A 14720-nucleotide genomic window follows, 5' to 3' on the forward strand; every position below is an offset into this window, starting at 1 on the left:
AGCCTGCGCTCCCGCACCACCAGACTCGCCAACAGCTTCTTTCTCCAGGCTGTTAGGGCCCTGAACTCGCTACCCCCTTCTGCGTAGCGTGCGGCACTGTTGCGCTATTTTCGGGAATGTCTGCTGTACGCGTTTTTACGCTCCTCTTAATTAATTATTTATTTATTTATTGTTGTGTTATTTATTCATTATTTATTCAGCACGCTTTTGTTATACTTGTTTACTGTTTGTCTGTTGTGAGCCATGTCTTGTCACCGTGGGATAGGGGGGAACGAAATTTCGGTTTCTTTGTGTGTCTTTGGCATGTGGAGAAATTGACAATAAAGCTGACTTTGACTTTGACTTTGACTTTATTCAATGACTGACTGCCAACAACTCAGACAAGATATCATCAAAGCTACAGAGACAATGTGTCCGTGACCCTCATTTGTGTGGATGCCAGGAGGCCTAAACCAAGTAACTTCCAGCCTTACAATGGTATGTCTCTTTTTTTTTTTTATCACCAAATGTTCTGTGATAATAGCCATTTAACTGCCATTTAAAGCTGTGATGAGAAAAAAAATGTTTAAAGGGTACTTGAATTTTTGGTCAGTTCAATTCTAGCTAGGAACATTTTTGCTTCTTTGTATTGAAATGTGAAAAATTTGACGTGTCTGTGTCGAATAAGTCGTTAACTAAAATTAATTCTAACATAACTTATGTGATAAGGATATGATCAATCACTACTTATTGATTACAAAGCCTTTAATTAATTAGATTACTCTTTGTAATCGAGACACACCCCACTTTAGTTTCTTTCCATCACTGGGCAGTATGCAAATGAAAATGTCAAGTCACAGCTGACGTCTCACATATTGTGTTCTGCTGACGCGTCTGAATGTGACCGAATGTGGATTGCAACGTGGGAAAGCTGCGAGGACAGATTTCACTGAAAAGAGCGGGCACAGTCAAGAATCTTTTCGTGGGTGCACACAAGGGGAGAAAACTGACGGAAGGGTACAAGGGAGGGATTTTTTTGGGTGGCGCTCCTGCAGAAGCTCACGTAGGCCCACAGCTGCGGTGGAAGGCACTCTCCAATGGTTGTGCGCCACTCATGTGGTCTGATTCGATTAAGTAGCACCCCACCTCCCCTGATTTCCCCTTGCCGGGTCACCGCCAATCTGACTTTGATGAAGCCCCAGACAGGCTTTTGCTTACAATATTAACATGACCTCACCAGAGTTCAAGCCTAATTTTGCCGTGTTTGGTCTAATTTATAAGAGGGTACATGACAAAGAGTGATTCGTTTAACTATAAGGCAGCAAAAATAATTAGTGACTGGACAGATTTTTCTCAGTTAGTTTCATATAGTTTGATCAATGAAAGCATTCAGTAAATTGAATTATTATTTTGATATGAGACTTAGAATTGTTGACAGTTAATATTTACTGGAAAACGAAATATTTTTTTAAGGTGGTACTTAGGGTAAAAAGTCCCAGACCTAGTGATTATTTAATCCTTAGACGTATAAACTTTAACTTTAAATAACGCTACAAAATGGCGAACAGGCAGTATTTGTGTTTGGGCCCGTTTAGCTTTTTTCTGAATGAATCAATGCTTCCATTCAGCCGCTAGCGGGCGCTGTTGTAGAGCACATGGGCGTGTAGGAGGAGCCTCGTTTGCTTTCCATTCTGGTGCTCTGCTGCAGCGAACGAGGCAAGCTGCACGTTGCCTGAGGCGTCGGGTTCGCGTGGCACCTGGCCAGGATGTTGCTTGCCAACTGGCAGCCGGCGAGGGTCACAGTCAAGACACTGTCTCTTCTGAGAGAGAGAGAGAGAGAGAGAGAGAGAGAGAGAGAGAGAGAGAGAGAGAGAGAGAGAGAGAGAGAGAGAGAGAGAGAGAGAGAGAGAGAGAGAGAGAGAGAGAGAGAGAGAGAGAGAGAGAGAGAGAGAGAGAGAGAGAGAGAGAGAGAGAGAGAGAGAGAGAGAGAGAGAGAGAGAGAGAGAGAGAGAGAGAGAGAGAGAGAGAGAGAGAGAGAGAGAGAGAGAGAGAGAGAGAGAGAGAGAGAGAGAGAGAGAGAGTCATGATCTCACTGATTTGTAACTCTGTTACGATAACAAGCAACATGAACCATCTCAGTGTCATCAAAGAGACTTTGCCTTTTTTTTTTTGTGTAATGCCACCATAGGTTGGTGCCAGTGAGGAAATGTGTGCAGGAACCCTCATTTGAAACACCAACCATAGTCCAAAACCCAAAATAAAATCTACTAAAATGGGATTTTTGTGATGTCTTATCATGGGAATTCAGTTTTTGGATGATCAGCTATGCTTTGTGGGAGCTCGGACAGCATGACTAAGCGACAGTAAGTAATGAGCTAAAACTAAACTAAAAACGTAGTGCTCAGTGGAAACGTGACTAATATTTGCCAAGCTTTGGTGGTTTCTCCATGGCATCCATAGTCTGGAGCAACACATTAGCAACTTTCTGTACAACTGTTCTCCCATGTGTGTGGTCATTGTTGCGCAGAGGTTTTCCATGTCGGTAGCAGGAGCCTTTCTGGGCAGAGGCACAAAAACCATTCCACCGGCCGGAGCCTTGCACACGGCCAACTCGGCAGCGGGATTTGGCCTGAATCAACCCCATGGGGAATGCTTGGAAGCTTTCGGGGGAAGCAGGTGGACATCTTTGGTATCGAGTGTGATACCTTCACTAACTGGTGTCATTTGTTCCATTACCAAGCGCATGACTCAGTTTACTGTTTTATGAAATCACTTTCGCCCATTTAAATACAACTTACAATTATTTTGTTCTGCCTCCCATTTGTTGTGGTTGTAATCCCACAGCAGGCCACTAAATTTTCTTTTCATCAAAATCCTGTTTTCTCTGCTTTTTGTTCAGAAACCGTTTTTATACTGTATTGTCACACAACACAATATCGTGTTGGACTTTCAATACATGAATGTTTTGGGTTAAGCCAAGGAATGAAATGAAGGCCTGATCCTGTGCCGAGTTGGCAAAAAGCCGTCATGTGACTGTGGCGGCCAATAAAAATAGAGAGACTTGATCGGTCAACAATGCCTCTCACAACCTCTCATGTGGTCTTGCGAATATCTGCGTGCGGGATTTGTTGTGCTATTTTTTACCCTGTCAGCATTTGGACAGCCTCTTTTGGACACAGCTGGATTTTCTTGCGTCTCCGTCACTTTGTTGGTACGTTAGACTGCCCGGCCATTTGCCTGTCAATCTGTCCCTCACTCGTCTCCCCTCACTCACGTTGACCCCCCTAGGTGGCGTTAGAATTTCTAAAAAGTCAGCCGTGTAACACGATGCAATACAAGACAATGACAAAAATCGTCAGCCAAGCAGATGACCTCACTTGAGTCAATACAATGTGTACACTCCCTGGAAACAACTGCGATACAATTCTCACAGTGTTGGACGTTCTTTGCTGGCCTTAGCATGAGCAGAAGCACTGACCTACATTTACAACCTAAAAAATAGTTGTTCCATGGAACTGTTTCAATAATTATTCCCAACAGTCAATTCATTTCGTAGAATTTCTTTTGGCTACATAGCTTCCATTTACTGTCAGTAGATGTTCTTTTTTTTTTTTTTTGGTCCAATTACATTTCAACGTCTTTGTGTCTATGTGCACTTCTAACCTTCTTTACTGTATGCCTTTATTGATCAGGATTAAAAACCAAAATTATTATTCATTTGTATTTGGAGGAAACTGATTTTTCTTCAGGTTCATACAACTTCAGGAATCAAGTACGCAAACACACACAGATCAAAGAGGTCATCCAGAGCGACCTTCAGCCCAGTCGGCGTATATCTTGGTAGGCCGAGTCTAAACATTAACTCTGGGGACTTGGCTCAGTTTAGTCTAATTGAGCAGCTCTGAGTGAGTTTGTGTGTGTGACTTGCGTTAAGGCCTTAGCATGATGGCACATGGCTCATAAAGTCCATTTGTGTCCAATGGCACCTGCAAACACACTTTTTTTTTTTTTTTGCTCATTCACCCCATCCGTCTCAGAGTCTTGGAGCCGACGTGTGATCAGCTGCTGTTTCATTCCTGGGCGAGCACAGTTTAGGCTTTGTGTGTGGCGAAGGGAAAGCGCTGACGCAAAGGCGACGCTGTGCTGTGACGCTGGGGTGTGTGTGACTGTGGCCACGTACTCCTTCAGTGAGTCAGACGTTTGCTAAGTCGACCGCTTTTACTTTCGCCGGATAAGTCAAAGTACAACGGATCATTTCATATCAAGGATATTGTACTGTGGTACTCGTGTGTGTTGGATAAGATCACATTAGAACCACATCCGATTTTGTCAATGAAAATAACACCAAGTCGTTTCACGGTCTGTAATCCTCTTTCAGTGCCACAAGGTCATTTTAATCTGGTTAGTGACCACCAGGGGACAGTAAGGTGTTGCATGTCTGGACATACTCCCAAACACAAATCTTGACCTGAAGCGCCTTTTGGAGATGCCATGGAGGCCCTGATTGACAGTGCATGTCAAGACAAACCAAGCATGAAGTCAAAGCAAATGTCTGAAGACCTCTGAGACATGATTGGTTCTAAGTAGCAAGATCTGGAGTAGCGGAAGAAGTTTGGAACCACCAAGACGCTTCCTACAACCAGCCAAGAGTTTTGGAATCATTGTACTGAGACATCCTGCTCCAGAGGGCTGAGACAGAACGACTCTCGGTCCCGTGCACAGACGGCTATCAAATAATTGGCCGCAGGACAATTCTGGGAATGTCCTTGAGCGGTCCAGAATTCAATCCCATTGGACAAGATTTTAATCATGACTGTGCACCGATACTTCCCCTCGGACGTGATCATAGTCAAAATCAATACAGTGATGCGTATGTGTAAACCATCTCGGAATAGAATTTGGGCGGATGCTAGTTTTAGAAGACCCCCACGCCTCTCTCTCTCTCTCTCTCTCTCTCTCTCTCTCTCTCTCTCTCTCTCTCTCTCTCTCTCTCTCTCTTTTTTTTCTTTCTCTTTTTTTTTCTTTCTTTCTCTCTCTCCAGTGAAGAATAAAAGCAGCGGTAGTTCAAAAGATAGACAAAATGTTTCCTGGACCGCCGGCTGGCAAGTTTCCCTCTGTCAGTCAGCAGACTTCGCAAGGTCTCATGACATGAGGACATGAATGGGACGTGGGGAAAAAAAGACGATGCAACTTGTGGCTAACAAAGGGGATTTTTTTTTTTTCATGTCTTGGCAATCTTGTCCAACGTCATAAAATAATTCCTGTGACTACCGTAGAGGGGAAAAAAAAAAACTAATAAAAGATGTAGTCATTCCTGAAATGTGGGGGTATTAAAAGCACATAAATTACTGAAAGGTGGATAGCATTGCAACAAGAATCTTCATAGACATGCTGAGATGTTTGTGAGCCTGAAAAGCTTTTTTCTCTTTCGACTCCGAGCAGTGTACCAAAGCATAAATGAGCCTCCGGGGTTTTGTTCCGATACCTGCCTGTGGAAAATATGACTAACATTGCAGGGCTTGCTGTTACCCAGTGTCAAATATTTACTTGGTCATTATAGCCACCTGTCTCACGCACACGCACACATACACACAAATTTGAGACTTAAAAGGACAGTTGCTTGGCTTCCAACCATAGCCACGTCATCAAAATATTTCCAAGCACTGAAATATAGCTTGATGAACAATATTGAGTGAAGTATCAAAATGGAAAAATAAGATCTCCTGCTATCTCGGAGTAGGTCACTGAGTAGTGCCGGCCGAATGAACCACAAGTCTCAAATGTTGACCAGTCAAATGTTGACGCTACAATCTGAGTTTCTCCATAGCATTTTATCATCTTGCATCATCCCTCAGTAGATGATGCAAGAATTCAACCCTACCGCTGTTACGTCACTGAGCGCCGTTTGTTTCTTTCCAGGTTAAATACTAAAATCCCTCCACAAGCCGGAGCCAATCTGAAGTGGTCGCACGATGAAAGACCACCTCGCAATGATGACGACTACCACTAAACTTTACTGCCCGAGCCAACTGGTGGGTATTTTCGACGACACAGCAGAATGTAAATAAACACATACCATTTAGTCACGGCTCCAAAGCCAGAGAGCCTTCCCTGGCAACTGTGCTCCATCACTTTACAATGCTAGGTCGCAATTACCGGCAAACCGCAATGTACGTATATGCGGTCGCTATGTGCTTGGCCACGCTCGCAGGAAAAAGATGACGGTTGCCGAGGAATCCCCCAACTCGCTCGCGATGAATGAAATATGCCGATAGGTGAGAGCTTATGGGAGAGGTTAGGATATGGAACATATCATAGACCTGATTTTTATCATAACTTGGGACTTTTTATTTGAACAATTTTTTTTCCAGGTTAGATTGATTACATAATGTTCATTGATTAATAAAAAATGGTGTTGTTATGTTCCGAAATGTCCCCAGCAATTTCCTTTGATCCAAGTGGTGACAAGTCCCACTAACTTGAATTTATGTACAGTAGTTTCAAATGATAATTATGGAAATCTGGAGTTGTTAAAATGTCTCTTCAAAAAACTTCCACAACTGCTATGCTTGTTTAAATCTCCTCTTAGATCTTTACAGTGTTCTTTGGACTTTTCCATTGTTTAGAGTATTGGTCAATCCAATGAGCGCTGTGAAAACATTAGTTTTTATGTTGGCAAAGAAAAACTAGCAGCTGCAGTTAATCATGTCCGCTAACAAGAAGCTAAACCAACTTGGCCTTGTCAAGTAAAAAGATGTTCTCGAGCATTCATCTCCAACATTTAGGTGAATGTAGTGATTTGATTGTTTAGGGAAAATAAACATCAAACGTGGGCGTCAATGTCTGCCCACTCATGTACTGCAACATGCTTGATCATAGGGAGTAATTGAAGAATCGAAATTGGATCATATACTGCGGCTGCCGTGTTGATGTTGATGTTGATTTATCAAGCATGTTTAGATCGTCTCACCTTGAGCATAACAATCATAACGTCCATTAACACGCGTTTGCATACGTGCCAAGATATCCGGTTCAGAGACGGCTAATTCTGTCAGCCCACGCCATGTAACAGGATCGATGTGAACTATTCGTACGTTGACGAGTTTTCTACTTGTAACGGCAAGTCAGTGTGTTAAAATGTAAAAATATGTGGCTCTATTTAAGAGTTTTGTGGAAACATTTCTATGAGATGGCCTTTAACTAACTTGTAGTGGCCGATTCGGCCGGAGTTTGTTTTGTTCTCTCTGCCCACCCCCTCCCTGGCTGGGGAGGGGGTTAGGTGGCGCAAAAGCTGATAGCGGCTAGCTCAGACATGGGCAAACTACGGCCCGCGGGCCACATCCGGCCCACGGGGCCGTTTAATCCGGCCCGCTAAACCTGTATAAATTGTATTATTTAACTTTTTTGGGGATCATTTTCCCTGCAATTAGTATGTTTCCCCAATAGATGGGGAAGCGCCCGCCCGCCCATTTACTCCCGGAAGCCATGTCAGAAAGCTCGGTGCACACTCACAAGTGCGTGTACGTACGAAGTCGTACGGACCCGGCGCACTCCGCGCTCTATTTCCATCAGTGCCGAATTTCGAGTGTGGGCTGTGACGTCTGCATTCTCGTAATTCGCGCGCTGAGCTTTCAGATACAGTTTTACGCTAATGCCACCCACAAACCTTCCCCTGGAATCCTTCCATTAAAATGAGTGGCCCGAGGAAAAGAAAGGTGGACACTGAGTGCCGAGTGTTTAAAAAAAAGAGGACAATTTGGCTCGACCTACGTGTGTGAGCAGACGTTCAGCCACATGGATGTCAACAAAGCCTGTCACAGATCTAGGTTTACGGACCGACACCTCGGCTCTATCCTAAGAATTACCACAACAAATTTTACTCCAGACCATGATGCACTAGCAAAAAAGGGAGACCAACAATACTATTGATTTCTTTATTACTTTATTTAGAAGTATTCTTTCACTGATTCTTCAAGATGATGTATTTGGTCAGAATGTTTGCCGTTTGATGAGATTTCGCCTCATTAGACAAACATATTTCATAAATCTGACCTGCAGGCGCTGAAGTGATGTAAACTATTATTCATAATAACAGTGTTGTATTTAATGAGAATCACTGAGTTTTTTGGTGAAGTTTTTTTTAATGCTATTGTTGATAAATGCATTTGTTTTCAAAAAGCTTTTTTTGAATATCCATGCTTTACTACCTACTAAAAGTACAAACCTTTTATGCAATGACCTTTACATGTCATTTCTATTACTTCACACAAACACTACATCCATCTGCTCCCGGTTCGGCCCCCCGATCAAAATTTAGAACCAAATTCGGCCCGCCAGTCAAAAAGTTTGCCCACCCCTGGGCTAGCTGGATTCTTGGGGACCAATTCAAGATGAGGAAACTGCAGCTCAACCTCCTTGAAGACACTGCTAGGACAATCGAGGGCACCTCCGACATCCATTTTTTCATTGATTTTCATATTATGTATTACTTGTGCCCTCTCTGCATCCATTACAACCTGGTGATCCTGAAAGGGGGATCCTTCCATCTGTGTTCCCTTCTCAAGGTTTCTCATTTTCCCCTGGCAGGGTTTTTTTGAGTTTTTCCTTGCCCTTTTGGGAGCTTAAGATCAGGGGGTGCTTTGAGAATAATCGTCAATTTTTGTCTATATGAAGCCCTTTGAGACTGTTTGTGATTTAGGGCTATACAAATAAACTTGACTTGAATTGACTTGAATACCGCCACTATCTTCAGTGGGCCATTTCCGACAATGGATTCATTATTTAAATTCTGCTAACACGGTTGAAATGTCATAATTGCAGTAAATATTTACATGAAAATCATCTCTAGCTCATAAATATAAAGCAATCATATAAAAGCCAGTATACACGGCAGTAACTGAGTGTGCCGTCTTCTGCCAAGCTAGTAAATTGCAGGCGCTTGGCAACCTCAAAACGTCACGTCGGGACCGTCGTAAACCGAGGACCGTCGTAAATGTGACAATGACCGACAACTTGCTCGGCGCATATGCCACCTAGCGTATCTTGCCGAGTTAGCAGAGGTCATTATCGCTTCCAAGAAACTTGGGCTGTGCCACTTTCTTCTGAAACCGGATCGTCGCCGTTGACATTATCTCTGGCAAGACGCGTTTATTGCTGGGGGAAGACGCCGGGGTCTTGAAGGAAAACCGGAGAATCGAGACGCTTGCCTTAAGTCTGCCAACGGTCTTAAAATGCTACAAACACCTAATAATGCTGTCGCAAGACTATTGTAATGTAATATAATAAAATTGACTGGATATTTAACGTCAACCAGTAATCCAAATCTGTGTAACATGACTACATTAACCCAATATAGTCATTTGTGTTTAGCTGGCAATTTTTTTTATACCAGCTGACATAAAATTTCAATCAGTTTAATTTTTATGGGATGAAATTGATCAATTCTTGTACTTTGTGAATAAAATCATAAATGTGATCAAAGCACTCTGAAATTTAGCTACCTCGCGGGGAGCCTGAGCTGTCCGACCCACACCAAACATTCCGAGGCAGGAGGACGCTCTTTGGGGAGATTGTCGGCGAAATGACCCCAGAGAGCCTCTCGTTTGTAGTGCTCTGCGTCCGTTAAGCTGCCAATTGGGTTCACATGCCATTCCCGTGGAACCTCGAGGGGCTCGAGGGGATCTGGTGACAGCGGCACTCGGCCAGCTGATAGGCGAGGCTAAAAGGAGATCGAGATGCCTCGTGGGAGGTTTGACGGACGGTGGTGGTGGTGGGTGGGGGACATCGGACATGTCAATGAGTTTGAGTCCCTTGCGACTGAAGCCCCTTTTATGTGCCTTGGTGTGGAAAGAGTTAAGTGCAGCTCATTGGCCTTTTATCTCCTCTTGATTCCAAAGTGTTTATATACATGCAAGGAGAGAAATCCCATTAGGTTCCTCATGATTGTTGATAGGGAGCACACATCCAGACATTCATTTAGATCTAAGCTTCACATCAGACGTGAAATTACACAACCAATTAAATCTATTATTATTATTATTGTTGTTGTTGCTATTGTTTTTATTGTTATCCATCCATCCATTTTCTGAACCGCTTAGTCCCCATGGGAGTTTGGGTGTGCTGGAGCCTATCCCAGCCGTCAACGGGCAGTAGGCGGGGGACACATCATTATTGTTATTTTTTGTTATTACATTTTTTCCCAAAAGGTGGACATAGTACATGATTCACAAGCTAATTCCTTCCTGACACCTTCCATAAATTTGATGAATGATTTAGTCTTGGAAACCTGTATGCGTAGCTAATGTGTGTGCGTGTGTCTTATCTGTTTGTCCTTGAACTTCAGTTTGGCAGACAAATGGGACGAGTCAGGCTTTCTCCAAATCAGATTTGTGAGCCTCATTTTGCAGTTGTAAGAGTGGTAGTCGTGGAAAATGTCTTTGCCCTGAATAGCATTCTGCGCCCCCCCCCCCCGGCATAACGACTTTTTACAAAAGGGGAACGCGCTCTTGACCGCGCCAGGTTAGCATGAAGTACACTTCGTGATGTAAGCGTTTTCCCGATATTGCCACACACTTTGCACACAGTGTGAGCAAACAGTTGCGCATGGTTCTTCAGTGTGTGACGCGACACTTGACTTTGTGACACTGCCCTTGTACCTTTGCCATGGTTTGCGTCGTTTCGAGGGTGTGGAGGGGTCGGGTCGGCTCGGGGGGTCTCAGTTTCCTCTTGGGATTTGTCTGCAGTTTGCCATCCATATAAATGAAAATCCTCCACTGTAGCACTGGAAAGAGATTAAATTTAATCTACTTAGTATAGTTTGAGATTATCGTCCTAATGTACAGGCAATATACTGTGTGATCACAACATGACATTTCATGCGACCAGGTCATGCGTGATGCCCTAGAGAACACAAGATGGAAACTTCGTGACATTTTTGGAGTTACTAGAGAAAGAAAGCAAAAAGGTCAAGTGAGCATAGTTGTGTTTATTGTCAGCGGAATGTTGGTCAAAGTTAATTGTGTTCATTTGTAAGGGAAACCAAACCGCTTGTGGGAATCTAATCGCACGGGAGATAGCAGCGAGGACAAAATCAACTTTGATTTAAAAAGCGTAGAACTCGTCTGATGTGACCGTAACACCAGACAAAACACCATCAAATTAAACAAAACAAATCTGGTCAGTGTCACCTGGAAATGTGGAGGTTAACCGACATATGATGCCATGGATCAATTTAATGCCTCCATAAAGCAGCCTGGGAAGAAGTTAAGATTTAGCTGTGTTTACGCTGAGAAGGGTTCTGTCGTATGGAACCAGGTGGTGCGTTCAAATGGAAGTCAAGCAATGTGTTATTTATTGTCAAATGCATAGAAAAGAGCAAAGCAGGCAAACATGAGAAGGTTTTTTTTAGTCCAAATGTGCATGTAGGAAAGAAGAGGAGCGAGCGTAATGATTTACACCATATACAAAAAACAAATTTAACACAGTGTCCAATGAAGGAACGAACAGTGATGATGATGTAAAAAAAAAAAACAACTCATTGTTTAACGAGGGAACGAACAGTGATCATTGTATTGAAACTTCCGCCGCACATTCATCAACTCCGTTTTGAGAACAAAGCGACTTGTGGCGCATCAGGAATTTGATATCGCCGCCAAAGATGTTTCCCCCCCGAGCTCTTGTAGTTATTTATTTATATAATTTGAACAATGCCGAGCTTGTGGCTAATAAACGGAGACGGTGGCTACCAAGAGGGGAGATGAATAAATTAATGCTCTGCTTTCCAAAAGCTTGAAAGACAATTTGGACACCTGATTCTTGCTCAATTGTAACTTTTATTTCACATTTCTGGACCCAATGCCGGCCACATGTGTGTTTTTTATTTTTGTCACATTTGTATTCCAAGAAATCAATTCATTCGTCATGATGTGATTCATGGAATATTCCAATTTGTAGCAAAGGAGGAGGAGCCATTTGTTTGGAAATGGAGAAGGAATCCAATACGTACCCCACCTTTCACCTACTCAGTCGAAGACCCGGAAATATCCAGTAGGATGTGTTTTTATATTAAAATTGTGGAACAGAAAGTGCTTAACAATTCTGTGTGTGGGGGCTCAGTCGCAAACACAAAGCAAACTTTCTTCCCTTCTCCTTTCCCTGCTTAATCTCAACTAGTCTCTTTTCCCACCTGCTCACACTGATCCTTTTGTAAACTGATTTGGATCATTCCCCGTCGCCCTCCTCCACCTCATGACCCAACGGGGGCCTTTTCCCGTGTCACTGTCGGTCACAAGCGCGGGTAAATATAGATTAAAGGCACACTACGTGTGAGCCAACACATATTATACCTGACCACGCCGCGGACACGCCTGTGGGCCGAGCACGGTGCCAAGTCGTGATTAGAGTCCTTTTATATCCACAGAGTGCGCTCATTTACCTGCCATGAAGCACGTTTACCGCCTCCAGTCTTGACTAATAGTCTCACCAGTCGCTATGGTTTCTAGTGTTAAGAGCTAAAAGGTCAAAAGGTCATGCTTGATAATATTGACGGGTCTCAATAAGACAACAAATAAATCTGAGCTCTCTTTCTGTATTGGCTAAATTATTAGTATTTTGTATTGGAATCGCATTTGGCAGCTCCCTTAATAACAAACCCTCTTAGGTTAACATTTTAAATCTGCCAGACTGACACGAAACAAGCACAATTTAGCTAAAACAGGAGCTAGCTTGCACACTGCGCCCCAAGCTCCCGTTAAATCACCGATTAAATGTTTACCGCATTCTTTTGGGAGTTGTACTCTGAGACCAAGAGGGCCCCCAGAATTTACCGGGATTATATGGCGCGCTTTATATATGGAAGTATGCACGTAAAGCGAGGGCAGCTAATGCGACCAGGAAGCAGCGAGGCAACAGGGCTCGGAGGGAACCGCTTTTAAAACAAACATGGCCAAAGATCGCTAAAGGTCCACTTAAAGCACTTTCAGGGGGCTTAGATTGGTGCCATGGGGCCCGCAGATCAGCTACTGCTAAAGTGTTACTGAGCAAGTTGCTAATCCTGCAGGGATAACTACTACTTAAAAAAAAAAAAAGAAAAAGAAAAAGGGCAAGCAACACCACAGTCTGAATACCTTCCTTTTTTTTTTTTTAGTCTTAATGTGATCATTGCTTTTTCTTTTTGGGATATACGTTTCATCTAGCAGCCAGTTGACTAAAAAGCCTGCCGGTTTGTCGCACATTTGTTAACCCGCCATTATGGTTTTGTGTGAGCAATTTATTTAAAAAAAAAAGTTTTTGATGTCGACGTCAATTTGTCATTTTAGGGTGTTTTCACACCTGGACACTTTTAAGGGTATTTTCACACCTGGACCCTTTTAAAAGAACCAAAGTCAGGCTTCTTAACGGGTGTTTTCACACTTGGTCCCTTTCAGCCCTCTAAACCAGGGGTGTCCAAGTCCAGTCCTCGAGGGCCGCATTCCTACATGTTTTCTAAGTTTCCCTCGTTAAACACACCTGTGCAGGGGCCTGATCATTGAATCAGGTGTGTTTAACGAGGGAAACTTGGAAAACATGGAGGAATGCAGCCCTCAAGGACTGGACTTGGACACCCCTGCTCTAAACGAACTCAGATCAATGACTCAGCATTTTTTGTGCATATGTGAACACGCCAACCGTACTCAGACCCCTTTAAAACGAACTGTACTGAGACCACCTCCTGAGGTCCGGTTCGCTAAAAAGTCAACGGTACGGTTCACCTAATCTGTGCATTGTGAACACAATGCCCACTGGGTTCACTTCGCCTTTTTGCACTGTATTGTAACCGTCTTGGCTTGCCGTAGATTGGTCACGTGACTGCAGGCGCAAAACCAGAAAGAGACCTCAGTCCTCTTTGAAATACACTCACAATGTGAACACAAAAAGAACTGGGTTTGTTTCCTCTTGGTCCACTTTTTGGTCCACCTAAAGAGGCCTGACTTTGTTTCTTTTAATAGGGCCCAGGTGTGAAAACACCCAAAGTGGACCAAAAAGTGGACCAAGAGGAAACAAACTCAGTTCTTTTTGTGTTCACATTGTGAGTGTATTTCAAAGAGGACCGAGTTCTTCTTTTGTTTTTGCGCCTGCAGTCACGTGACCAATCTACGGCAAGCCAAGGAGGTTACAATACAGTGCAAAAAGGCGAAGTGAACCCAGTGCGCTTTGTGTTCACAATGCACAGATTAGGTGAACCGTACCGTTGACTTTTTAGCGAACCGTAGTGGTCTCAGTACGGTTCGTTTTAAAGGGGTCTGAGTACGGTTGGTGTGTTCACATATGCACAAAAAAATGCTGAGTCATCGATCTGAGTTCGTTTAGAGGGCTGAAAGGGACCAAGTGTGAAAACACCCTTATTATCAATGCTATATTTAAGCCTTAGAACCTTGTGAACCGCCCAAGGGAGGCTAGTTAAAGAGTAATGATTCTAAATTGCATTAATGACTCACACTTTTCACATGACGCGCTCATCCGATGTTCTTGCGCAAGACGTTCGACACAAGAGACCAGATGCTATTGGCGCGTCATGAGCGACAGCTGCTCTCGCTGCAACGTCGCTCCTGGCATGGACAATCCCTTATTCCCGCCTTGGCTTGGCACTTGGTAATCACCAGGGGGAGAAGAGTACCAAAGTGTCTTCAATAGACACTCCCAAATCTCTTCTTAAGACTGCTAGCCATTCCGTCTTTTTTATTTATTATTTTTTTTTAAATCAT

General features: G+C 43.4%; 1 long non-coding RNA gene across 1 annotated transcript; it reads right to left on the minus strand.

Annotated features, from left to right (window-relative positions):
- Positions 1-348: 348 nt before the first annotated feature.
- Positions 349-14682, minus strand: LOC148381980 (uncharacterized). The gene is made up of 3 exons (XR_015854443.1): positions 14454-14682; positions 10635-10759; positions 349-1799 (listed from the first exon to the last, which is right to left on the minus strand). It is a non-coding gene; the product is annotated as an uncharacterized LOC148381980 (long non-coding RNA).
- Positions 14683-14720: the final 38 nt, after the last annotated feature.

The sequence above is a fragment of the Syngnathus floridae genome, chromosome 19 (assembly GCF_059516105.1).
Source record: "Syngnathus floridae isolate MCC-2025c chromosome 19, RoL_Sflo_1.0, whole genome shotgun sequence".
Taxonomy (NCBI): Eukaryota; Metazoa; Chordata; class Actinopteri; order Syngnathiformes; family Syngnathidae; genus Syngnathus; species Syngnathus floridae.